Source organism: Schistocerca cancellata, chromosome 1 (genome assembly GCF_023864275.1).
Source record: "Schistocerca cancellata isolate TAMUIC-IGC-003103 chromosome 1, iqSchCanc2.1, whole genome shotgun sequence".
Lineage (NCBI taxonomy): Eukaryota > Metazoa > Arthropoda > Insecta > Orthoptera > Acrididae > Schistocerca > Schistocerca cancellata.
The window spans coordinates 202,734,871-202,759,282 of record NC_064626.1 but is presented as its reverse complement, the minus strand read 5'-3'; the positions used below and the strand labels follow the sequence as shown (position 1 = coordinate 202,759,282).

The window sequence follows — 24,412 nt, the reverse complement described above, 5'->3', positions numbered from 1 at the left end:
TTCACTCGTACATATCTCCGCAGCCGTCTTTCATCCCTCTCATCTACGGCCCGTGGTACACCACAGTTGCCTCGCCGCCGTTTCTGGATAGCGCCATTTTCCCATGTTCGGTGTAGATTAACCATGGCGGCATGTGGACAGTTTACAAGCCTAGCCGCTTCGGAAATGCTTCCACCCTTGGCCGAGAGCCGACAGCCAAAGGCAAAAACTGAACCGCTTTAGTGAACTACATTCGAATTTTATGAGCTCAGACGTTTGGGAGTGCATTTCGTCTAGCAAGGTCTGGGCTTTCAGGCCGTCTCGTACATCTAACCAGTCATCCTCAGCGAGCAATCATTACAGTACGCACAGTCCATGAGCAATATACAGTAATAATGATAGTAATGGTTATAATAGTAATATTGATTGATGATTATGTGAAACTACATACGTCAGTCTTATTAACCTTGTAGTAAGCAGTTTTCCCATTAAGATCCTAACAGAAATGTATAGCAGGACTACACAATTTGACCAGTTAGAGGAAGATTAGCGGATTTGAGGAGAAGAAGAAAGCAGTGTTATACAACAAGGACACCTTCGTTTTGTCAGAATCAACTCTGTTACCGTGTGAAACATACAACGTTCCTTTCTGATTTCCAACATACTGAAAGGAGTCTACAGGGGTATGTTTATATGTGGCACGCGAATATTGTAATGATATTAATGGAAACTAAAATGAATATATTAAATTATAAATGATGCATGTCTCTGATGCGCTGTATAAAGCGGATCGCTGACTGTGCACGACCGCAGAGCCAAAGATACTGCTTCTGGTCTGAGATTGTAGTGTGGAGTAAGAGAGCGCGTGGTGCACTATAGTGGGTAGCTGTTTTTTGTGACGAAAGAGGAGGGAGTGTGCAGTTTTCATGCTGTGCTCTGTGAATCCACCAAGTGTTAGATTATAATGTGGGAATTACAAGTACATGTATTATTGGAAATACAAATGTGGAAGCAGAAGTCTTCTCGCAAGCAAGGTAAAGATGTTTAATACTTATGACTTTCGTTTTGCCAGTGCGTTAGTGTATATGAGCTGGCTGATAATTGAAAATTATTGAGTAAACCCAGAATGTACATAAACAAATTTGATATAAAAGCTAGTTAGATATTTTCCTTCTGTAATGTTTCTAAGATTTTGTTAACCCACATGTGCGTAATTTGATTATTTGTCGTTTTGCTTTTTAGTAAGGTTAGATAATACTTGCTGTATGAATGTCATTGTTTGTGACTCAGTAAAAAGGATGTAATTTGTTTGAGCAATGTAATTTCAATTGTATGATGTTTTGGAAAGCTGAACTTAAATTTGAATACAATTTTACTACTGAAAAATGTCAGTGTTAGTAACTCACTCAAATCAGTACCGCCTCCCTGTACAGGTCATATGTTATTTAAAGACACTGACTTTTTCTTAGATGTTTTCATTGATCAGCCAAAAGAATTTCGTGTGCGATTCAAAGAAATACGGCCAACATTGCACACCATGAGCCTGTAGGTAGTATACTTGTATTTTATTTTCTTCGTGAGAGACCAGAATATATCACGATCCACCATTGCTGCTTTAGAGATAACACAGTTTAATTTATTCGTTATGTGCACAGGGACTAAAGTTATCAGTTTTGAACAGGGCCAGAGGATTCAGTGCCTAGGGGGTGAACGTATTTTGCAGTGATTGTATTTCTTTATTGTTACTGGGAGTTGCATTATCCAGTCAGTTCGTACAAAGTTTTTGCTAACAATAACACAGAGTAAGTACACCACTTGCAGTTACAACACACTACATGATAACTCTAGTTTTGTATTCATTCCCAATTAATACATACATTCAAACAACTTCTTTTAAAGAACGTTACACTTGGCGAGAGTTCCACTAGTCGTTTGCTTTGCGAAGTTTTTTGATGTTAAAATATTGAGATATATATATGTTCTGTTCTCCCAACCACTCTGTAGCGATACTCATAATAGTAGGTAGATTTTTTTGATGTAACACAGTTTTCTAACTTGTACAAAATTTTCCACAATTGAGCGGCATCCGTATGCACCGCCTTTTAAACATTGATTTGGTTGTTGAATATTTTTTTGTCTTTGACTTATACTCTGTGCGTGATTTACGATGCCATGCAAAAATGTTAAGGTTTCGGAGCTTAATCTGACATTTACACATACTGAAATGGACCATTCTCCAGTTATTGACAATAATGTTGAGAATGATAGTAGCCACTTTGCGGTGCAACAGTTGCAAAGCACCACGGAAAACGTGAGTTTCGATTCCCAAAATAATGCACAGTTCATTGACAGTATAATTTCACCTAGTTTATCGTCTGCTCAGACTGTCGATTCCGGCATAGCGGACGACCCTGAGGTAGATGTTGCTAACACGCAGGTGTCAGAACAGGGCTTTTTACTAGATGAGGTCAATGAACTTTCCAATTCTTGTACAGTCAATCTGCATGCCAATAGTGTGTCAGAGGACACAGTAGTGCAAAGTACTCAATTTGTTTTAAAAAATCCATCAGACTCTTTAGAGGTAATTATGCAGATAATGCATCAAACGAGACGTCTAAGGTTGTAGATGAGTCTACACATCAAAAAGCACAATACAAATGACACCCGACACATCAGTTCAAAGGAATATGGAAGCGATGCTTCAAAATCTCATGCAAATGATAGTTAAATAGAGTAATAAAAATGAGGAACAGCTCGCCAGCATACGAAAAAACCAGATACCTTCATTGCTCAGTTAAATGAACGATTTACTCAGTTCAGTGAACAATTTTCCAACATACGTGCCAAGCTTAAATCGTACACAGAAACGACTGACAACCGTTTCAGACGGCTAGATACAGGTATTAAGGCTACTGAAAATAATTCAGTAGAGCCCGTTACACATGTTGCCACGTCGCAAGCCTCACATCATATTGAAAATTCCATCAACAATACAGAGCAAAATTTTACTGAAGAATTAACCATAGCAGGAGGAAAAGGGTGTAAGTAGGCTGTTTAGGTTTTCTTATTGGTAACGCCACGTAGCGCTCTGTATGAAAATCACTGGCTGTGCTGTGTGCAGTCTGTGGCTAGTTTGCATTGTTGTCTGCCATTGTAGTGTTGGGCAGCTGGATGTTAACAGCGCGTAGCGTTGCGCAGTTGGAGGTGAGCCGCCAGCAGTGGTGGATGTGGGGAGAGAGATGGCGGAGTTTTGAAATTTGTAATACTGGATATCATGAAATGCTATATACATTATGACTTTTGATGACTATTAAGGTAAATCTTTCATTTGCTAACTATGCCTATCTGTAGTTAGTGCCTTCCGTAGTTTGAATCTTTTATTTAGCTGGCAGTAGTGGCGCTCGCTGTATTGCAGTAGTTCGAGTAACCAAGATTTTTGTGAGGTAAGCGATTTGTGAAACGCATAGGTTAATGTTAGTCAGGGCCATTCTTTTGTAGGGATTTCTGAAAGTCAGATTGCGTTGCGCTAAGAATATTGTGTGTCAGTTTAAGCACAGTCATGTATAATTGTTCAAAGGGGACGTTTCAAGGGGGATTGTGGCTCACTGGCTCACTTTCTGACTCACCCTCTGGGTTCGTCAGAAATTGATCCAGTTACCCACAATCCCCCTTTTTCTACTACTATACTCCAAATTTTCAGGTCTAACTCACTCAATATGTTATGTCTGGGGGACATGAAAAACAGTGCAGTCGTAAAACGCAGCGATTTATCCTACGTCCAGAAGGGCATGATCATTAGCTTTCAGGCCAAGGGTGGAAGCATTTCCGATACGGCTAAGTTTGCAAATTGTTCGCGTCTCATGGTGGTTAAAGTATACTGAGCATAGGAAAATGGCGCTGCCCAAAAGCGGCGACGAGGCAACTGTGATGCAGTATGGGCCACAGATGACAGGAGTGAAAGACGGCTGCGGAGATGGGTGCGGGTGAAGAGACGAACAACTGTTGAGAAGCTGACCTCCCAGGTGCACCGAGTGCTACTATAGTTCAATTCGTTTATCTTGGCGGCTCGCGCATGCCCGCCCAGACGCGGGAGATTGCTGCGTTGCCAGTTGCACACGACGCACGCGCCAATAGAAGCAGCGCCATAGCATAGCATAGTTCGCAAGCTTACGTTTAGCGGGGAGCGCGCAGTTCATTAAGTAAAGCCACCACGGCCGCATTAACCCTTTCGCTGCTACAGAGACGTGCTCCCTGCATTCCGCGCTGTACGCGATTTTGTCACTGCACTGCTCGCCTGTGCAGACACATCATGTGCTGACTGCTTTGACACTCTTTATCATTCGATTCCACAAAAACTATTTGGCCCAAAAATTAGATTTTTACATGTCTTCTTGACTGATACCTCCCCCCCCCCCATAAATGACTTAATTTTGTTTCGATGTTCAACGCAGTTATTATGCAGCGTTAAATATAGTAAACCATTGCACGAAATTTTGAAGAGTTTGCAGAGGTAAAAGTCCATAGAGTATACTTTCCGTATGGTCGATTTTAGTTGCCACGATGTTGAGAATGAAATGTGCACAAGATACCTAAATTTCATATAAAATTACTACATGTAATGTAGAAGCCCAACACCTTAACCGTTACGCTAACGCAGCTCGTCTGACGACACACCGCCACGAGGATTCTAACACGTCACGCACAATACTGACAAACACTGTTGGTATGACTACAATTACTCACGCTTCGGCGAAGTACAATAGGAAATAAACAATTACTGCTGTTCTTTATTGCGAAAAAGCGGTTTGTGAAATTGATACAAGCACCTTTCCTTGCTATCGCCTGAATTAGGAGTCTTATTGCTTGTTTGGTTTAATTAATTAATAGAATATGAAGCAATTGATATAACGAATGCTTTTTCCAAACTTTCTATAAAAGAAAGTCTGCTATCAAGACATTGCTTTTGTTCTATTACTTTATTTATGACTGAACGTTTGTAAAACTGAAGACACTCGTCCACGCTATGCACTGCAGTCGAGATCTGGCAACGTCGTTCTCTGTTCATTGGCTGACTGTGTTTTGTGACGTCAGATGCGCAGAACGAACCTAAACTCGGCCGGCAACATAAATGACGCGCATTTTAATAGTGGCTCCTCAGCTGGTGTTCAGCGAACCTTCCTGCGCACGGACCTCTGCGCCAGGAGCCTTGCTCACGCACCCATGTTGAATGCAGTCATCGGCGACGTAGGCTAGAATTTGCACGCCAGTACCGTAGCAGGACGTCCATTGAGTGGAGACAGGCGGCCATTCCGGATGAATCGCGGTCGATGCTCCATCGGACAGATGGCCGTTGGCCTCTACGTCGTGAAATACCTGAAAGCAAACACCCTGCCACCAGGAGGGAGCGTTCTGGGGAATGTTTTCGTCGCATTCCTTGGATGATCTCATCGTTCTGTAAGACACAATTTGTAAGGGATTCACCACCCTGCTGGTGCAAATGTAATCTCGATGTATTGCTCACTTGCTAGAGCGACAATTCACAGGCGCTGCCTGAGACATAAAATATCTTTGCCCCTGTTAAGAGAGAGCTGCAATAGAGTCGCAAGTCAGACCAGTCTCTGCGGCAGTTGCAGTCGCTCGCTGCTACAGTGTGGTTGTAGTGTGTCGCTGGTACAGCGCAGTTTATAGTTAGTAGTTGTTAAAGTCACAGCGCAGAACGAATCGTAAAATTTCATTATATGGAACTGAATAATAATAGTGGTCAGCTGCAGATGTAAATGATACCGTGGAATGAGATGATGATGAGCAAATGAATAATTGAAACTTCTTGGCAGATTAAAACTGTGTGCCGGACCGAGACTCGAACTCGGGACCTTTGCCTGTTGCGGGCAAGTGCTCTACCGACTGAGCTACCCAAGCACGACTCACGCCCCGTCCTCACAGCTTTACTTCTGCCTGTAACTAGCACTCCTGAAAGAAAGGATATTGCGGAGACATGGCTTAGCCACAGCCTGGGGGATGTTTCTAGAATGAAAATTTCACTCTACAGCGGAGTAGAGTGAAATTTTCATTCTAGAAACATCCCCCCGGCTGTGGCTAAACCATGTCTCCGCAATATCCTTTCTTTCAGGAGTGCTAGTTCTGCAAGGTTCGCAGGAGAGCTTCTGTAAAGTTTGGAAGGTAGGAGACGAGCTACTGACAGAAGTAAAGCTGTGAGGACGGGGCGTGAGTCGTGCTTGGGTAGCTCAGTCGGTTCGATTCCCGACGGGGTCAGGGATTTTCTCTAAAAGCCGGCACGGTAGCTCAGCGTGTTCGGTCAGAGAGCCGGTTGGCCTCTGTAATAAAAAAGTGAGTGGTAGGATCAACCACCGAACTCGAACAGGATGTCTTGCGACGACCGCAACGACCAAACACAACGAAAAAAAAAAAAAAAAAAAAAAAAAAAGGTCCGTAGAGCACTTGCCCGTGACAGGCAAAGGTCCTGAGTTCGAGTCTCGGTCCGGCACACAGTTTTAATCTGCCAGGAAGTAACATATCAGCGCACACTCCGCTACAGAGTGAAAATTTCATTCTAAATGAATAATTGTTAATATAATGAAAAATTAACAGTGTAATTAAGTCAACCATTAAATTTTATTATTTTTATTGGCATGCGCTAGTTAAGTCACTTGTCTGAGACGTTAATATGAATTTGTTTCAATCTTTTCTTTTGTGATTCGTCAGAACCAGTTGACCCAGATTAGTAATATATTGAATTTTCCCGTGTAATGCATTGTAGGTCTTTATCAATAACGTAAAAAAAATTTCAGAATATAATTGTTTTTACCTGTCAACTATAAAAGTATAATTTCCCCTTATGTCATAGCCAAGCGCGAACCAGTCATTTATCTAAATTAAAATATTCCAGAATTTTTGCCAGATCATAGTCATGTGCTCTTTAGTAATAAGACGACCATCTGTGTAGCTGCGTCACTAAGTAAAGTCAGTTTTTCTAGTAATTCAGAGCTCAGACAAATGTTATCCAGTATTAATAGATAAGGCAGCATTGCACTAAGCTGTGCCATTTACGACCAGATATATGGACAGCGTTATCTGGCGACACCATCACGAGGTAAGAATTTTTTCAATTTATTTCTCACGGACAGATTCAGATTGATTTCACAGGGCCATGGCGTAGCGCTACTTACGTCAAAGTTTAAGAGTTTTTCATGAGTTAAGATTTATCACTTTTCATACGTCAGAAATTAATTATCTAAATTTCATTATTTAATATTTTTTTATTTATACGGGAAGGTTACAAATTGATCAACGCAAATATGCATCTATCCTTGAGGACCATATTTACCACTACATGCACTTTGTTATTCCTCGGCACGTTGGCATCTACCATCGGTACATGGGAACAGCACTCCTCGGATTTAAACCCAGTCGAGAATCTGTGGGACCATCTCGATCGGACTGTTCGCGCCACGGATCCTCAACCGAGAAAGCTAGCGCAGCTGACCAAGACACTGCAGTCAGCAGTCGATACCTTCCAGAATCTCAGTGACTCTCTTGCTGTACGTGTCGCGCTGCAAAAGATGTTTATTCCGGCTTCTGACAGGTGGTCACATTAATGTGACTAGGCAGCGTAGTTCGAGATGTAGAGCGCATTTATTTGAGTAAGCACGTTGTCCATAAAAGTCCCGTCCTCGTTTCAACTGAGAGTTTGTGAGTTAACATCCCAAAGATGTATGGGCTCACATGTGGTTCGTCTTCGTCGAAATGTCTTGGCTCAAATTCGTCTAGGAGTTGAACCGCACGTGTCGCATTACACGCCCTAAATTAGACACTTGTGACCCTTTGGTTAAATTGTCTGGCTGATGGCAAGTTTGCGAAATACAAAGTTAACATAACATATAATAACATTAATAATAATATCGGGAGCTAAATTAACGACCCATAAATGATATAGGCTACAAAGTTGCGATTTGGTTAGAATAATGTTTATTCAGAAAGCAAACTACGACGGTCACTCCAAAAAAAATTGCACACTATTTTTTTAAAAATCCATCTTTTATCCTACAAGTTTGAAAGTTTTATAGTGTGTAGATACATCCTTTAGGAACAATATTTTCGTTTGTCCACATAATTTCCATCCCTCTCAACTCTCTTACGCCATCTTGGAACCAGCGCCTGTATACCCGCACGGTAAAATTCTGGACCAACCTGTCGGAGCCACTGCTTGGCAGCGTGCACAAGGGAGTCATCATCTTCAAACCTTGTTCCGTGAAGAGAGTTTCCCAAAGAGATGATAGTCACATGGAGTAAGGTCAGGACTGTAATGCGGGTGTTTCAGTGGTGTCCATCCGAGTTTTGTGATCGCTTCCATGGTTTTTTGACTGACATGTGGCCGTGCATTGTCGTGCAACAGCAAAACATCCTGCTTTTGCCGATGTAGTCGAACATGACTCAGTCGAGCTTGAAGTTTCTTCAGTGTCGTCAGATATGCATCAGAGTTTATGGTGGTTCCACTTGGCATGATGTCAACAAGCAAGAGTCCATCGGAATCGAAAAACACCGTAGCCATAAATTTGCAGCAGATGGCGTGGTTTTGAATCTTTTTTTCTTGGGTGAATTTGCATGATGCCGCTCCATTGATTGTCGCTTCGTCTCTGGTGAAAAATGATGGAGCCATGTTTCATCACCTGTCACAATTCTTCCAAGAAATTCGTCTCCACCATTCTCGTACTGTTCCTAAAGTTCGCTGCATACCGTTTTTCTTTTTTCTTTGTGAGCCACTGTCAGCATCCTGGAAATCCACCTGGCACAAACCTTTTTTAACGCCAACACTTTCAGTATTCTGCAAACACTTCCTTCCCCTACCCCAACGTAGCATGACAATTCTTTCACTGTGATGCGTCTGTAAGCAGTTACCAATTCGTTAACTCTCTGCACATTGTCTGGATTGTGTGCAGTACGAGGCCTGCCATTTCGAGGACAATCCTCAATATTGCCGTGTCCGCTTTCATCACTAACCTGCTTGCCCACCGACTAACTGTACTGCGATCGACATCAGCATCTCCATTCACCTTTTTCAACCTCTTGTGGATGTTTCCCACTGTCTCGTTTTCACAGCACAGGAATTCTATGACAGCACGTTGCTTCTGACGAAACTCAAATGTAGCACCCAACTTGAAGACAAGCTGTGACGGCGCCACTCACGGGAACAGGTTGAACTAAGTTTGAAAACAAGTGGGAGGGATGTATCTACACACTGTAAATCTTTCACACATGTATAATGACAACTGTATTTTTACAAAAAATAGTGTGCATTTCTTTTGGAGTGACCCTCGTAACAGCGAAAGTGGTCGTATTTAGAGTTACTGTGACACTCGAGCGCATATCTACTCAACACAGTTCGATCATTCACAGTCTCATCGCGAAATGCAAGTTCGATACTCCACCTCGTGAACTATGCGATAAGTTAAGAGTTCACACCAGGCTCGCGGCTGCTCACCGCTCAGAGATTAAGTCCTGCGATATCACACAACGCGAAATTTTCTAAGTCGTTTCACTTCCTAGCTGCCTAAAGACCGACCGTCCACTTTCGCGTCTGCATCCGAACTGTACCCTTTGGTGTTTCCAACCGAACTGTCCGCTTTCGCCTCTGTTCCAGCAGTGTTCTCTGTCCGTCCCCGGCCGCGTTTCCCGCGCGCCGAATATCCTCGCTCAACTGACTAGGGCAGTTCCCTTCCCTGAAGCTGTCCATCTGATGGGCTACAGCTTATACTACATTATTTTGCATTTTAACATATTTAAATAATCAAAAGTTGACCACTTTCACGTTCTAAGTAAAGAAACAATAATATCCATTACATAGAACCAATACTATTTTCTTCTTGATTTTGAATGTCACGGCCAGTAACGTTGCACCAATGTGCTTCCTGATAAATAAATAAAGAACAAAACTAACTATTATGCACTAAACTTTACATCAAATATTATTACCTAATGATTCGACAAGGTGTCATGCTGTCATCGTTCAATGTGTTTTGTGTGGAGGAAATGATTATCTGATGCCTAACTGCAAATACTGATAATTTAAATTTACTATGTCTTTTAAACACATAAAGTCACAGAGTTGATATTTACAACATTTGTCATTTTAATGATGTTCTTCTACATGAAATACCGATCGTTAAGATCGACCAAAGCGTTCAGACTTTAGCATTCAGATCTTTCTTACAAAACTTGTTAATTTCACTTTAACAGTAAATCCTAAACAATTATAGATATGATCAGTATTCAAGTTTTATTGGGATCACCATGAAAATTTATGGAGGATGACAGATTAAAATTACTGTGGCTTCATTCCCTCCATTACTACAGATTTACATAGTTTCCATAAATGTTTCTCTTTACAGCCGATCTTAGGTCCGCCATATTTAACACTGCTACGTCTCTGCGGCCACAAACGGCTTCTACTGGGTTTCCCTATGACTTAGGTTCTCGTCTGTCTCACTCGCACACTACAGCGCTTAGGCCTCAACAGACTAAAGACGCCTGTGAGTTTCCTTATCTCCTGGTGAATCTGCGCCCTTTGTGGCAAGCGGTCCTGGACGACAGGGTTCGTTTCACAATTCCTGTAGGCTGACTCTTTCGGCCATATATTTAAATGAGAGCGCAATGCTCGTTAACTCACAAGTTAAACATTGTTGATACGTTCCTCTGGCTTGTTTTGCGCCGACTTTTCCGTTTAAGTTATACAGTGCACAGTTGTTAGGAGCCCTTCATGACTGTGATAAATAATTTATAGAACTTTTGTGAATTCATTCGGGGTGTGGATACACAAGAAAACAATTTCCTGCCACGCTTAAAGTTCAGTGATGGGTCTACCTAACCGGGAAAGTGAACAGCTACAAGAATATACCACAGCCAAGCACGAGAGAGATTCCAAAGGCCGGCCGAAGTGGCCGCGCGGTTCTGGCGCTGCAGTCTCGAACCGCGAGACCGCTACGGTCGCAGGTTCGAATCCTGCCTCGGGCATGGATGTGTGTGATGTCCTTAGGTTAGTTAGGTTTAACTAGTTCTAAGTTCTAGGGGACTAATGACCTCAGCAGTTGAGTCCCATAGTGCTCAGAGCCAGATTCCAAAGTTTAATGTGCTTTACGTAGTTTCTCGATTTCCTGAGAAAAGTTTTGTCAGTCCGGCTTTTTTTTTGTGCAGAAAAGCCGGTTACAGGATTCACGTAACTGGTATGTTGGAGATGTGGCTTTATCTAAAATTGCGAGATTATGCAGAAAATTTCATACTTTAACAGAACGGAGCACTAGTAGACTGAGACCAGCATGTAATGGAATTTATCAAAAATGAGCTGCCACAACGATGGATCGGTCGTACAGGGTATAAGGATCTTGCATTGGATAATTGGCCTTAGGATCGCCAGATCTTACGGCTTGTCTTTTGTGTGTATGTGTGTGGTGTGTGTGTGTGGGGGGGGGGGGGGGTTGTAAGACTGTCTGTGTGCCTCCCCTTACAACGACTTTCGGTGAACTGCGAAACGAGTTTGACTATCATCTCGGTCTCTGTCATGCATCTGGTGAGGCCGCATTGAAATTTGTGTAAATAGCTAAATGCCAATTCTGATTCTAAACATAATTTGTAAGAAGCATTCCAGGACTGGATATGATTGCTTGTAAGACATTTACCCTTTTAAAATTGAATTGTTCTTTTAAAAATAAAACATTTGTTCTCCTATGGTTCAAATGGCGCTGAGCACTATGGGACTTAACATCTGAGGTCATCAGTCCCCTAGAACTTAGAACTACTTAAACCTAACTAACCTAAGGACATCACACACATCCACGCCCGAAGCAGGATTCGAACCTGCGACCGTAGCGCTCGCGCGGTTCCAGACTGAAGCGCCTAGAACCGCTCGGTCACAGTGGCCGGCTACACGGGGCTCCTACTCTCTATGATGCAATAGATTGACTATAATGACTGGAGGTCCTCATGAATCAAATATTACTCTCCCGACCATAATGCAGAGCGGCCGTCTTTGTAGTCATAAATTAAGTTAAAATCCACCCCAGGCTTCTAGGTATTTCATGCGGAGATATTGTCTTGTTAAATCGGATGAATCCTTTTGAAGCACCTTGTACTTCCTTCTGCAAGTAGAATAGATTAGAGTTACCACAGATATTCGTGCCCTTGGCTTTTTGTCATCAATATACTGTCGGTAAATTTGAATGTTTCACATTCTCTCTGTAAAATCGGTCTCAGTCGTTTCTGGGCCTGGGTTCTCTATCTCAAATTGATACAAGTGCCTTCCTCAGACACAGTTTGTACCATCACCACGAGAACACACTGTTTCTAGGCTGTAGGCCTTTTTTATCTGATTTACTGTGCCTGACACCGGCGTCTTGGTAATAATGGCATCCAAAGTAACTGGGCCCGTAGTACTTTCCTCATTTCTTTTGTATTCGCGCAGTCCCCAAAAAGTAACAGAAATGGAAGTAAAATGACAATATTTACTCAAATGCCCCAGCTTCTGACTTTAAAATTATGAAGACATACGCCCTAACTTATATGACTAAAGTTGTACATTGAACTAAACCCGATTTGCTAACATCTTCGCTACTGCAATCAGAGTGAAATTATGTATCGAATTCTGGTTTTTCGCCGTCTCTGGGAGGTGATCGACGTAACGCACTGCTGATCGATATTCCTGAACAGTAGTACTAGTATGGTATTCTGCCTTACGGCAGGTCTTGTCATGGGTTAAGCCTCTTCCACTTTTGTCTGCCCATAGCCAGCCTTTTCATTTCTGAATATTTGCCTCCTTTGATATTGTCCAGCATTTGATATCTTCTTTTTCCTCTTCCCATTTTTCCCCTCCACCATTCCGTCTATTCCTTCCTTCAATAAACAGTCCCTCCTCAAACAATGTCCAATCCAGCTCCGTTTTCTCTTTCTGATACTTTTAGCATGTTTCTTTCTTCTCCAACTCTTCTTAATACTTCTTCATTCCTTACTCGGTCTCCCCATTTCACTTTTTCCGTTCATCTCCATATCCACATCTCTAGTGCCTCCAATCTTCTTTCATCTTCCTTCCTCAATGTCCAGATCTCCGCACCATATAGTGCAACGCTCCAGATGTAACATTTGGCAGGTCTTTTCCTCATATCTTTGTTTAGTGATCCACAAAGTAATTTATGTTTCCTCTTGAATTCTTCTTTTGCCATTGCAATTCTTTTCCTGATTTCTGTTGAGCAATACATATCACCCATTATTACACTTCCCAAGTAATTGAAGTTATTCACTTCCTCTACTTCCTCTCCCCCTATTTTCATACAGCACTTTCTCCTCTTTGCTCCAGTTACCATGCTTTTCGTTTACTTCTTGTTAATCTTCATTCCATATTCTTCTAATTTTGTGTTTAGATCATCTAAAATTTGTTCCATGTCTGTTGCACTTTCTGCCATCACAACCATGTCGTCTGGAAATCTTATACACTCCACTCTCCGACCCCCTATACAAACTCCTCTCCTTCCATCAAAACTTTCACTAATAATTTCCACCAGATATATATTGAACAGTGTTAGTGATAAACAACAACCTTGTCTTACATCTCTTCCCAGTTCAATTTCTTCGCTCATCACACCTCCTATTCTTACTCTTGCTCTCTGGTTCAAATATAACTTTCTAATCAGCCGTCCATCCCTCCAGTCAGCCCCATGTTTCCTTAGGGTTTCCATCAGTTTGTCCCACTTGACACATTCAAAAGCCTTCTCAAGATCAATGAACACAACATACACCTTCCTTTTCTTCTCCATGTACCTCTCCCCTATCACTCTCAGTAGCCGAATGGCATCCCTATTTCCCACTCCTCTCCTGAAATCAAATTGTTCATTTCCTATTACGCAATTCAGCTTTCATATAGCCTTCTGTTGAGCGTCCTCAGCAAGACTTTGGCTGCATGCGGTGTCAGGCTCACTGTTCTATGTTCCTCGCACTTCTTGCTGTTCTTTTTCTTTTCTATATGTATTAAGATACTTTCTGTAAAGTCCTTTGGCCATTTTCCTGTCATGTACATTTGATTACGCAATTCAATCAACTCCCTTTCCCCTTCTTTCTCCAGTGACTGTAACAGTTCCACAGGAATCTCATCAACTCCCATCGCGTTTCCATTTTTCATCTCCTTCATAGATTCTTCAATCTCACTAGTTAGTATTGCATTTCCTTTGTCACCATCTGCAACTTTATCCTCTTCTTCTATCCCAAGGTCTTCTTCACTTGGCCGGCTGTCTGCAGCGTATAGCCATTCTATATATTCTTCCCATTTCTTGGGGTTCACTCACCACGATGACGGTAATCTGAAAGGCTGCAGTATAATTGCAGACGATCTGGTTCCGCGTAGAGTCTCGATTCCAGGCGACTTGTAAATCGTATTTTGCTCTGTTTATTGCAATTTTAATGTCATGAATTGTGTAGAAAAGTATGAGTATTTCTAAACAAACTAGCGCTTAATGTGCGATATATTTTGAAAAGGTATGTTATTACACAGTGAGAGTGGATATCTAGCACGATAATGGTGAATTAGACGCTAAATACACACAACAGTTAACGAAATTGAGAGATGGGTGGAAGAACTGACAGAAATCCTGCCTCTGTAACTGTTACACAGTTCCTCTGCAGCGATTTAGCAACACATGACTAAATCATAATTTTGAGGGAGAACTTGGAATTGGCGCCCATCGATGCACGATGCACCATTCGGTTCGATAGGAACTATCGGATGTGGGCAAATGTCTTGTTGTCATGTGGCCCTGTAGAGTGAGTGATGCTTTTATCCCGTTTTCAAATGCGATGTCCGCTGCGCCTGAAAAGATAATTGGCCATTTAGCCTCTCGAAAGTTAATTAGCCACTTAGCCTGGAGATTGATGCGACGTACCTCCAAAGCAGTGAATGACAGCCATTAGTGTGCCTACGGTGTTAACCAGCGACATTTAAACAGCAATAACATCGGCTGTCAATTACGGGAGTGGTCTGAGCTGCTCTAAAGCCAAGAATTAATTTCGCATTTCCAGCTGAGCGCTTTTGCAGATAAATTAAACGTGAATAGCGATCGTTTTCCGAGTGAGGAGGCTCGCTCCTAGCTAATGGCAGGGTGCAAGAGGGGGTTGGGTTTGATGTGTTTGGGGTGGCAGGAGGGCAGGCTAGGGGTGAAAAGTGGTGGGGTGTGGCGGAGCGTGCTTTTCATATTGCGAACGGCACTTCCGCTGTCGCGTTGACGGCGATTAATGCGGACGGAATGTCGGTTTGATTCCGAACAGCTTCCCGAATTAATTCCGCCACTACAGCGCCGGCATCGGGCCGCACTGGTGCTCTGCTTTTCGGAAGAACACGCCGCTGATTGAAGCGACTGATGCGCTCGTAAATTGCCAGAATTTGTCGCTGTAGCTGCCGCCCGTGATTTCTGCGTGCCGCGCAAAAACTGTTATCTCCGGCTACACACTGCAGCGCGTAAATTGCTTGTATTCCGACAGGAACGGCTACATTTTTAATTTACGAGTGAGTTCCGATTACTGTAGTGTGCACATATGCTTTCATAGCAGTAATAGAAACGTACACTGGCCGACAATTCTTTCCTAAATTTTTTAGTGGTCGAACACTGTAAGGACATTAACGACAATAGATCGTTAAACGTCGTCGAAATGAAGATACAGTTGTTGAATAAATTGCTAGTTCGATTTTGTACAGTAACAGGGAAATATTGTCCTGTGTTATCTACATCCTTTGTGTCACTGTACGTTGCTTGGTAGATAGTACGCTTGGTGTTGTTGTTGTGGTCTTCAGTCTAGAGACAAGTTTGTTGCAGCTCTCCATGCTACTCTATCCTGTGCAAGCCTCTTCATCTCCCAGTACCTACTGCGACGTACATCCTTCTGAATCTGTTCAGTGTATTCAGCTCTTGGTCTCCCTCTACGATTTTTACCCTCCACGCTGCCCTCCAATGCTAAACAGGTGATCCCTTGATGCCTCAGAACATGTCCTACCAACAGATCCCTTCTTCTAGTTAAGTTGTGCCACAAACTTCTCTTCTCCCCAATCCTATTCAATACCTCCTCATTAGTTATATGATCTACCCATCTAATCTTCAGCATTCTTCTGTAGCACCACATTCCGAAAGCTCCTATTCTCTTCTTGTCCAAACTGTTTATCGTCCATGTTTCATGTCCATATATGGCTACACTCCAAACAAATACTTTCAGAAACGACTTCCTGACACTTAAATCTATACTCGATGCTAACAAACTTCTCTTCTTTAGAAACGCTTTCCTTTCCATTGCCAGTCTACATTTTATATCCTCTCTACTTCGACCAACGTCAGTTATTTTGCTCCCCAAATAGCAAAACTCCTTTACTACTTTAAGTGTCTCATTTCTTAAAATAATTCCCTCAGCATCACCCGACTTAATTCGACTGCATTCCATTATCCTCATTTTGCTTTTGTTGATGTTCATCTTATATCCTCCTTTCAAGACAGTGTCCATTCCGTTCAACTGCTCTTCCAAGTCCTTTGCTGTCTCTGACAGAACTACAATGTTATCGGCGAACCTCAAAGTTTTTATTTCTTCTCCATGGATTTTAATACCTACTCCGAATTTTTCTTTTGTTTCCTTCACTGCTTGCTCAATATACAGATTGAATAGCATCGGAGAGAGGCTACAACCCTGTCTCACTCCCTTCCCAACCACTGCTTCCCTTTCATGCCCCTCGACTCTTATAACTGCCATCTGGTTTCTGTACAAATTGTAAATAGCCTTTCAAATGGTTCAAATGGCTCTGAGCACTATGGGACTTAACATCTGAGGTCATCAGTCAACTAGAACTTAGAACTACTTAAACCTAACTAACCTAAGAACATCACACACATCCATGCCCGAGGCAGGATTCGAACCTGCGACCGTAGCGGTCGCGCGGTTCCAGACTGAAGCGCCTAGAGCTGCTCGGCCACACTTGCCGTAAATAGCCTTTCGCTAGCTGTATTTTACCCCTGCCACCTTCAGAATTTGAGAGAGAGTATTCCAGTCAACATTGTCAAAAGCTTTCTCTAAGTCTAGAAATGCTAGAAACGTGGTTTGCCTTTCCTTACTCTAGCATCTAAGATAAATCGTAGGGTCAGTATTGCCTCACGTGTTCCTATATTTCTACGGAATCCAAACTGATCTTCCCCGAGGTCGGCTTCTACCAGTTTTTCCATTCGTCTGTACAGAATTCGCGTTAGTATTTTCCACATCTGTCAGCATCTGCTTTCTTTGGGATTGGAATTATTGTATTCTTCTTGAAGTCTGAGGGTATTTCGCCTGTCTCATACATCTTGCTCACCAGATGGTAGAGTTTTGTCAGGACTGGCTTTCCCAAGGCCGTCAGTTGTTGTAATGGAATGTTGTCTACTCCCGGGGCCTTGTTTCGACTCAGGGTGAGTCAAATGAAATCCTTAAATATTTTTTAAATATTATTTATTGTGCAGAAGTGGTACAAAGCTGTATCACTTTTCAACAAAATCTCCCCCAAGCTCAATGCAAGTCCTCCAGCGCTTACAAAGTGCAAAAATTCCTTTAGAAAAAAATTCTTTTGGTAGTCCGTGCAACCACTCATGCACCGCTTGGCGTACCTCTTCATCAGAACGGAACTTATTTCCTCCCATCCTGTCTCTGAGTGGCCCAAACATATGGAAATCACTGGGTGATGGGGAGTGGCGCCATTCCTTGCTCGCTCTCTTCGTTTCCGGTTGGTGGAAGTGAACCCAGGTTTCGTCCCCAGTAACGATTTTTGCAAGGAAGCCATCACCTTCTCGTTCAAAGCGCCGAAGAAATTCTTCATAAGCATCAACACGTCGCTCTCTCATTTCAGGAGTCAGCTGCCGTGGCATCCATCTTGCAGACACTTTGTGAACCTGGAGCACATCGTGCACAAAGTGGTGTGCTGACCCATGACTAATCTGTAAACATGCTGCAATGTGAATGAGATTTTCACTCTGCAGCAGAGTGTGCGCTGATATGAAACTTCCTGGCAGATAAAACTGTGTGCCGGGCCGAGACTCGAACTCGGGACCTTTGCCTGTCGCGGGCAAGTGCTCTACCAACTGAGCTACCCAAGCACGAGTCACGACCCGTCCTCACAGCTTTACTTCTGCCAGTACCTCGTATCCTACCTTCCAAACTTTACAGAAGCTCTCCTGCGAACCTTGTAGAACTCGGTCCGGCACACAGTTTTAATCTGCCAGGAAGTTTCATATCAGCGCACACTCCGCCGCAGAGTGAAAATCTCATTTTGGAAACATCCCCCAGGCTGTGGCTAAGCCATGTCTCCGCAATATCCTTTCTTTCAGGAGTGCTAGTTCTGCAAGGTTCGCAGGAGAGCTTCTGTAAAGTTTGGAAGGTAGGAGACGAGGTACTGGCAGAAGTAAAGCTGTGAGGACGGGGCGTGAGTCGTGCTTGGGTAGCTCAGTTGGTAGAGCACTTGCCCGCGAAAGGCAAAGGTCCCGAGTTCGAGTCTCGGCCGGCACACAGTTTTAATCTGCCAGGAAGTTTCATGCTGCTATGTCGTTCAGTGTCACCCGGCGGTTTTCCTTCATTATGGCTTCAACTGCTACAATGTTGTGTGGAGTTCCAACTCGTTGTGCCTGACCTGGACGAGGAGCATCTTCCACTGAAGTCACACCATTTGCGAACTTCCTACTCCATTCGCAGACTTGCTGCTGTGACAAACATGCATCACCGTACTGAACCTTCATTCGTCGATGAATTTCAATAGGTTTCACACCTTCACTACGCAAAAACCGAATAACAGAACGCTGTTCTTCCCTGGTGCAAGTCGCAAGTAGGGCGGCCATCTTTATACTGATACTGCGACGGTATTTGTGCATCTGCATTATGCTGCCACCTACTGGCCATTCTGCACGCTGTTTGTAGCACGCTTACCAATTTACAGGATAATGGCGTGAGATTTCGATTTGTTATTACAAATTTAAGGTTTTCATTTGACTCACCCTCGTATTTTGTACCAGTGCTAATAATGGCTTTTTCTGCTACACAAGCAAATGTAGCGAGGAAAGAACGCTGGCCTCTATGCTAACTTTAATTTCGCTTATTTTGCCCTGACCATAGAATAGTTCTGGAGTTTATCACAAATACTGGTTCTCTAAATTTCCTTGACAGCATTTCGCCAAGAGATCGTCTTATTCCTTCCAAGAATTTGTAACTGTTTTAGTTGTATAACGTGACTGAACTTGTGAGGACTTTCACATATGAGGGCGATATGATAAGTCGGCTAAAAAAAAGAAATAATCAAAAAATGTATGTTTTGTTAACAACTCGCCATATTTCTCGTCGTAGTCTCCTTTGAGGAACATACATTTAGTCCAACGATCCTCCAGCTTTTTCATCCTATGCGAAAAATAGGTTCTGTCAAACTTTGCAAAATATTCTTTGACTACAATTATCACTTCCCCATTTGATGAATATTTCTTCCCAGTAAGCCAAAGTTACAAGTCACAGGAAAAATCACTTGGGCTAACTCTGGAAAATTGGGTTCGTTACGAACCAGTTCAAAGCCAAATTCATGTACTTTCACCATTGTTATTGCTGATGTTGGGCTGGTGCATTATCCTCGTGAAACAGCACTTTTTGTGCTCCAACTGTGGTCTTTTTTCAGCTAATGTAAGTTTCAAACGATCCAACAATGAGGCATAATAGGGTCCAGTTATGGGTATGCCTTTTCCTAAGTAATCTCTGAGGATTATTTCTTGGGAATGTCCAAAACCAGATGCTCATTACCGTTCCAGCTGATAAAAGGTCTTTGACTTCTTCGGTGCACTTTCACCAGCCATTGCCCTTTGTTTTGACTGCCATTTTGACTCTGGTGTTTAATGATCGACCCAGGTTTCGTAAGTAGTCACAAATCGGAGCAAGAGGTCTTGCAGATTGCGATTAAACATCGTCAGACATTGTATTGAAATGATTGGCTTTTGGTCGACTGTGAGCAATCACGACACCCACCTCGCACAGAGCTTTAACATAGCCATTTCTCCATGTAGTGTATTATGCACAGTTGAGATGCCCAGCAATTTCACGAATTTTCATTGGGCGGTATTACATCACTAAATCAGGGATTTTGTCAATGGCTTCGTTTGTCGTTACCTCAATTGAACAGCCTGCGTGCTCTTCGTTTCGGTGTTTGTCCGGTCGCTTTTAAATGGTTTAATCCAAAAGTAAACCGTCTTCAATGATGATGCAGGGTCCATATGAACTTCATCTAATTTTGTTTTGATCTGTGCGGCAGTCCAACCCTTACTAACAGCACGAAACTCTGTTTTCTTCATTGTTTTCCGCCATAATGGCTATGTTTATGAACCGTGACTGTGTGGGATAGTTATTAATTTCAAATTTCTGCTACCAGTCAATTTTTTTTTATGCTTAATCTAACATAATGCAATGCGTTTAGAACATGTTCTGTTCATTTTCATGCGTTTATACATACATACATACATACGCACATAGAGAAATGTAACTTAAAAATAAAAAGTCTTAAAATAGATTGATCTAGAACACTTTGTCCATTGTCTTTTACTGTAGCTGCTGGTGTGGCATTTGGGGGGAAGGAGGGGGACAGTGTATATCTAGAAATCGAAATCAGTGATGTCTTCTGGTGGTTTTCTTCTTTGTTGTTGACTATGTATATCACAGCCTGTATCGGATGCAGATAGATTTGCATCAGTTATGTGTGACGAAAATAGTGTGAAAGGCTTTTATATGACAGTTGATCACTTACAATTTCAAGAAGATGAAATTACATGTTTCATTGTTCCAGGATCGTTACTCCTCCTAGCTATAAGATACACTTCTATTTTCTGTTTACAAGATATTTTTATCCCTTTAGTAAGCCATGGCTTTTTACAGGGTTTCTTACAATTAGATTTCACTGTTTTCTTAGGGAAACTGTTTTCAAATATACTCGCGAAAATATTATGACATAGGTTAAATTTTAAATTACCATCATGTTTCCTATACATCTCATCCCAATCTAACTGTTGCAAGCTTTCCTTACAATTTTGAAGTGATAAATCGTTAATGGAATGCCCTATTTTGGAGGACTGTTTTGCATTATTGTATGGAGCTATATCATGTACTGTAACTAGCTGTGCATCATGATCAGACAGACCATTCTTAACACGAAAAGCTTTTATTTGATTAAATTTATCTTGGTTTATGGAAACGTTATCTATCAGTGTGCTGCTTTCCTGTACCACCCGAGTAGGAAAATCAATAACTGATGTCAAATTGAAAGAACCGAGTAATACTCATATCACTGTGTGACGCAAATCTTAAGTCATCACATTAGATGGTTCATGACCTATATTAATTTTTTCAGTTTTAATGTTTAAAAATTTTGAATCCGTTAATTACGTGGTACATAAGACTCGCGTACTCAATATGACTGACTTCAGGTGTTGTGGAGCTAAGATGGCGAGTCGTTGCTAGTTTGATTTATAATGTGGTGTGTTACATTGGGCATTTACTTCTTGAATCATTATTACTAATAGTATTCTTGTTGCATTAATACAAGCAAAGTGAAGTTTTTTTAATATAAATTTTAACAATTATCTGTGGCATGAAAAAGTGTGGTAAAAATGGATCTTGTAGATAACAGTGAGACAGAATCCTATATTAATAGTAGCAACTCGGCTGCTCCGACAATAGAGAATACAGGCCCTTCTTCAGTAGAAATTGATACAAAAGCGCTATCAGAGACCAAGAAAGATATTTTAGCGAACTAATGAAATATCTGATCTGTTTACAGAGCTATACAGAAATCGTACAACTGCGCTATATGCACGCTGTAGGAAATGGGATCCACGAATAAAAGAATTTGATACTCAACTGAACAGTGGTTTTTGGAATGTTTCAGGCGAGATTACAGAACTGAGGCGTGTTCAACAAGTAATGCAATACAATTTTTTCGGCCAATGCCAGTTGAAAGAATGCAGAATTTGTTGCGGGAGAAATAGGAATAGTCCCGCCTCAGCCCCTATAATTCCATAGACAGTGGCGCCATAGGTAGCCTCTGTAACGGAGGTGCTTTCCAAGCAGAGAGCTGTCACTGAGCTTCTTGTGGCGGAAAAGCGGGGCATCGCATATTCATATGCGCTTGCAAAATGTCTACGTCCTGGCAGTGAATAAAAGCCTCGTCGTTGGGTGAGGCGTCTGTCATCATAGCGAGGTCGAGCAAACCAGTCCGATCTCCTGCGTAACGGCCTGTAACACCACAACTCAGACCCTACCTAACTGTTTACTGATTCAATTTTGCTTTCTGTTTATTCAAGATTATATGGTTGAGCTTTTGTAATTATTATTAATTCAATACTGTATAAAACATGTATAATCTTTCCTCAGTTGAAAACTTTGATGTCTTTTAGATTGTAGGAAGTGGAATCTCTGTAGTATGTACAATATGAGCCAATGATATGTTTTGTCTTTCTGATTTAATCTCTTTGGTTATCTTTAAAATTGAATAATTTTATCTAAATAATTTTGTGTAGAACTACTAATATGTGCAAACGATACGTTTTGTTTAAAGTGATTGTTTGCTTTTATGTAAACTGCTGACCTTCACTTAGGGTTCTTAGTTATCTTGTATGTAAAAGGTGGTGTGGTTCCTCTCGGGAATGGAACTTTGTAGCGTGCGCAATATGTGGTTGGCATGGATAGAAAGGTGGAAGGGAGAGTCAGTCGGGGATGAGCTAATGAACCACCAACAGCTCACAAAAAGGTTGTGAATTGTGCTGGTGACGAGAGGGGCTTTTTGTGCCGTTTTCCAATGGGCCAAAGCCTCGGGTGGATGCAGTAACTAGTTGGAATTATGTTGGAATTGATATCTGTCATCGCCACGAAGAAATGACAGAGTCCAGCAATTCTACCTGCAAATCCACCTACCATCATGCACTCGCCACCACATTGCGCAATCACTGTAATGGAATAGAAGAACTATGGTAAGTACAGTGAAGGATCAGCTCATTGGATGTTATAGTGTACTCACATATAAGGTAAATTATAAATGAACTCTTGTACCTACTGTGATTTATCCTCAGTCACATATCCACATAGGGTCCCTCCCACGCTAAAGTGCTTACCGAGTATCCTTTATTGAAAGCATATTAAAGTTAATGTGGCAATAGAGTGTGCTAAAATTAAAACTGTTTGTTGAAAGGATCTTACAAATATCTCAATTTTGTTGTTTCACTGCAATAAAACTTCAGAACTGTAACCGTTCAGAGTTACATGTTCATGCTTGCTAAGTGTTTGTTTCACTAATGCAATGAAAGGGCGTTTATTTTGCGCTATTACAGTAGTCAAGATTAAGGTCCTCCCCATTGAAAGTAGTCCAAATGCAAAAAATTACTTAATTATAGAAAGTTTCAATTACTCCTGCTATTCCTGTCAAGTTCTGTACAGTATTGGGTTCCTCTTCTGTATTGAAAGTGCTTATAAATAGTGTAACAGGACCCACAGTTTGTCTATTGTGCTAAGCTAAATAACGATTAATAGAAAGACCACTACCTATGATAACAGTAACGTCTTTTATTCAATGGTCAGTGAGAAAATTTTTTGTTAGTGAAATAAATTTAACTTTCATTTTAAATAGAAAAGTATTTAGCTGAGAGAGAGAGACTTAACCTATGCCCAGTTCATAATTTTGCAGTGAACTACATTTACAATTTTTTTTGTCGGATAGGAAAATGTTTGAAAAGTAATACTGAACCTGTATCCAATTTATGATTCTACAGTGAATATTAATAGTAATATTATTGAGAACATTCAGTTGACTAAGCCCTAAAGGTAATAGTGTGTGCCATTATCTAATATATTTATGCAAATAGTTTGTTGTGCTCTGTCAGCTCCAACCTTAACGTTAACATATGCAGGTGTCAGAGTTCATTGCACTCTTGTGTGACAAATTATAGGTTGTGTTTGCCCGTTGAAGTTACTTATTTTCAGTTTCTTGAACAAGAATGTTACTCATTCTTATGCCTAATTAGGCTGGCGACCGTTTTTTTAGGTACATTATTGTTTGATACTGTTTAAATATTTACTTAATTCTGATCTTCACTTCCGATAAGCCACCTCAGTTAGGTGTATCACGGTCAACATAACAAAATTCCTTCCAGAGGGTAACACTGCTCTACTTCTTTATACTATAATACTTTCTTTATACTATAATTGCTTTGACTAATCATTACATGATAAAATTTGCTTCCAGCTTTGGGGTTATGATACAACAGTAGCAGACGGTAGTGTTATAGGCCGGCCGATAATAGCTATGACGCCTGCATTGTTGGCCCATGCGGACACTCTCATTCGAGGTCATAGATCACAGTGTTAAATA

At 41.6% G+C, this 24,412-nt stretch overlaps 1 non-coding gene across 1 annotated transcript; it reads left to right on the top strand.

Annotated features, from left to right (window-relative positions):
- Positions 1–18,461: 18,461 nt before the first annotated feature.
- On the top strand, positions 18,462–18,537 carry Trnas-cga (transfer RNA serine (anticodon CGA)). The gene has a single exon. It is a non-coding gene; the product is annotated as a tRNA-Ser (tRNA).
- The last annotated feature ends 5,875 nt before the right edge of the window (positions 18,538–24,412 follow it).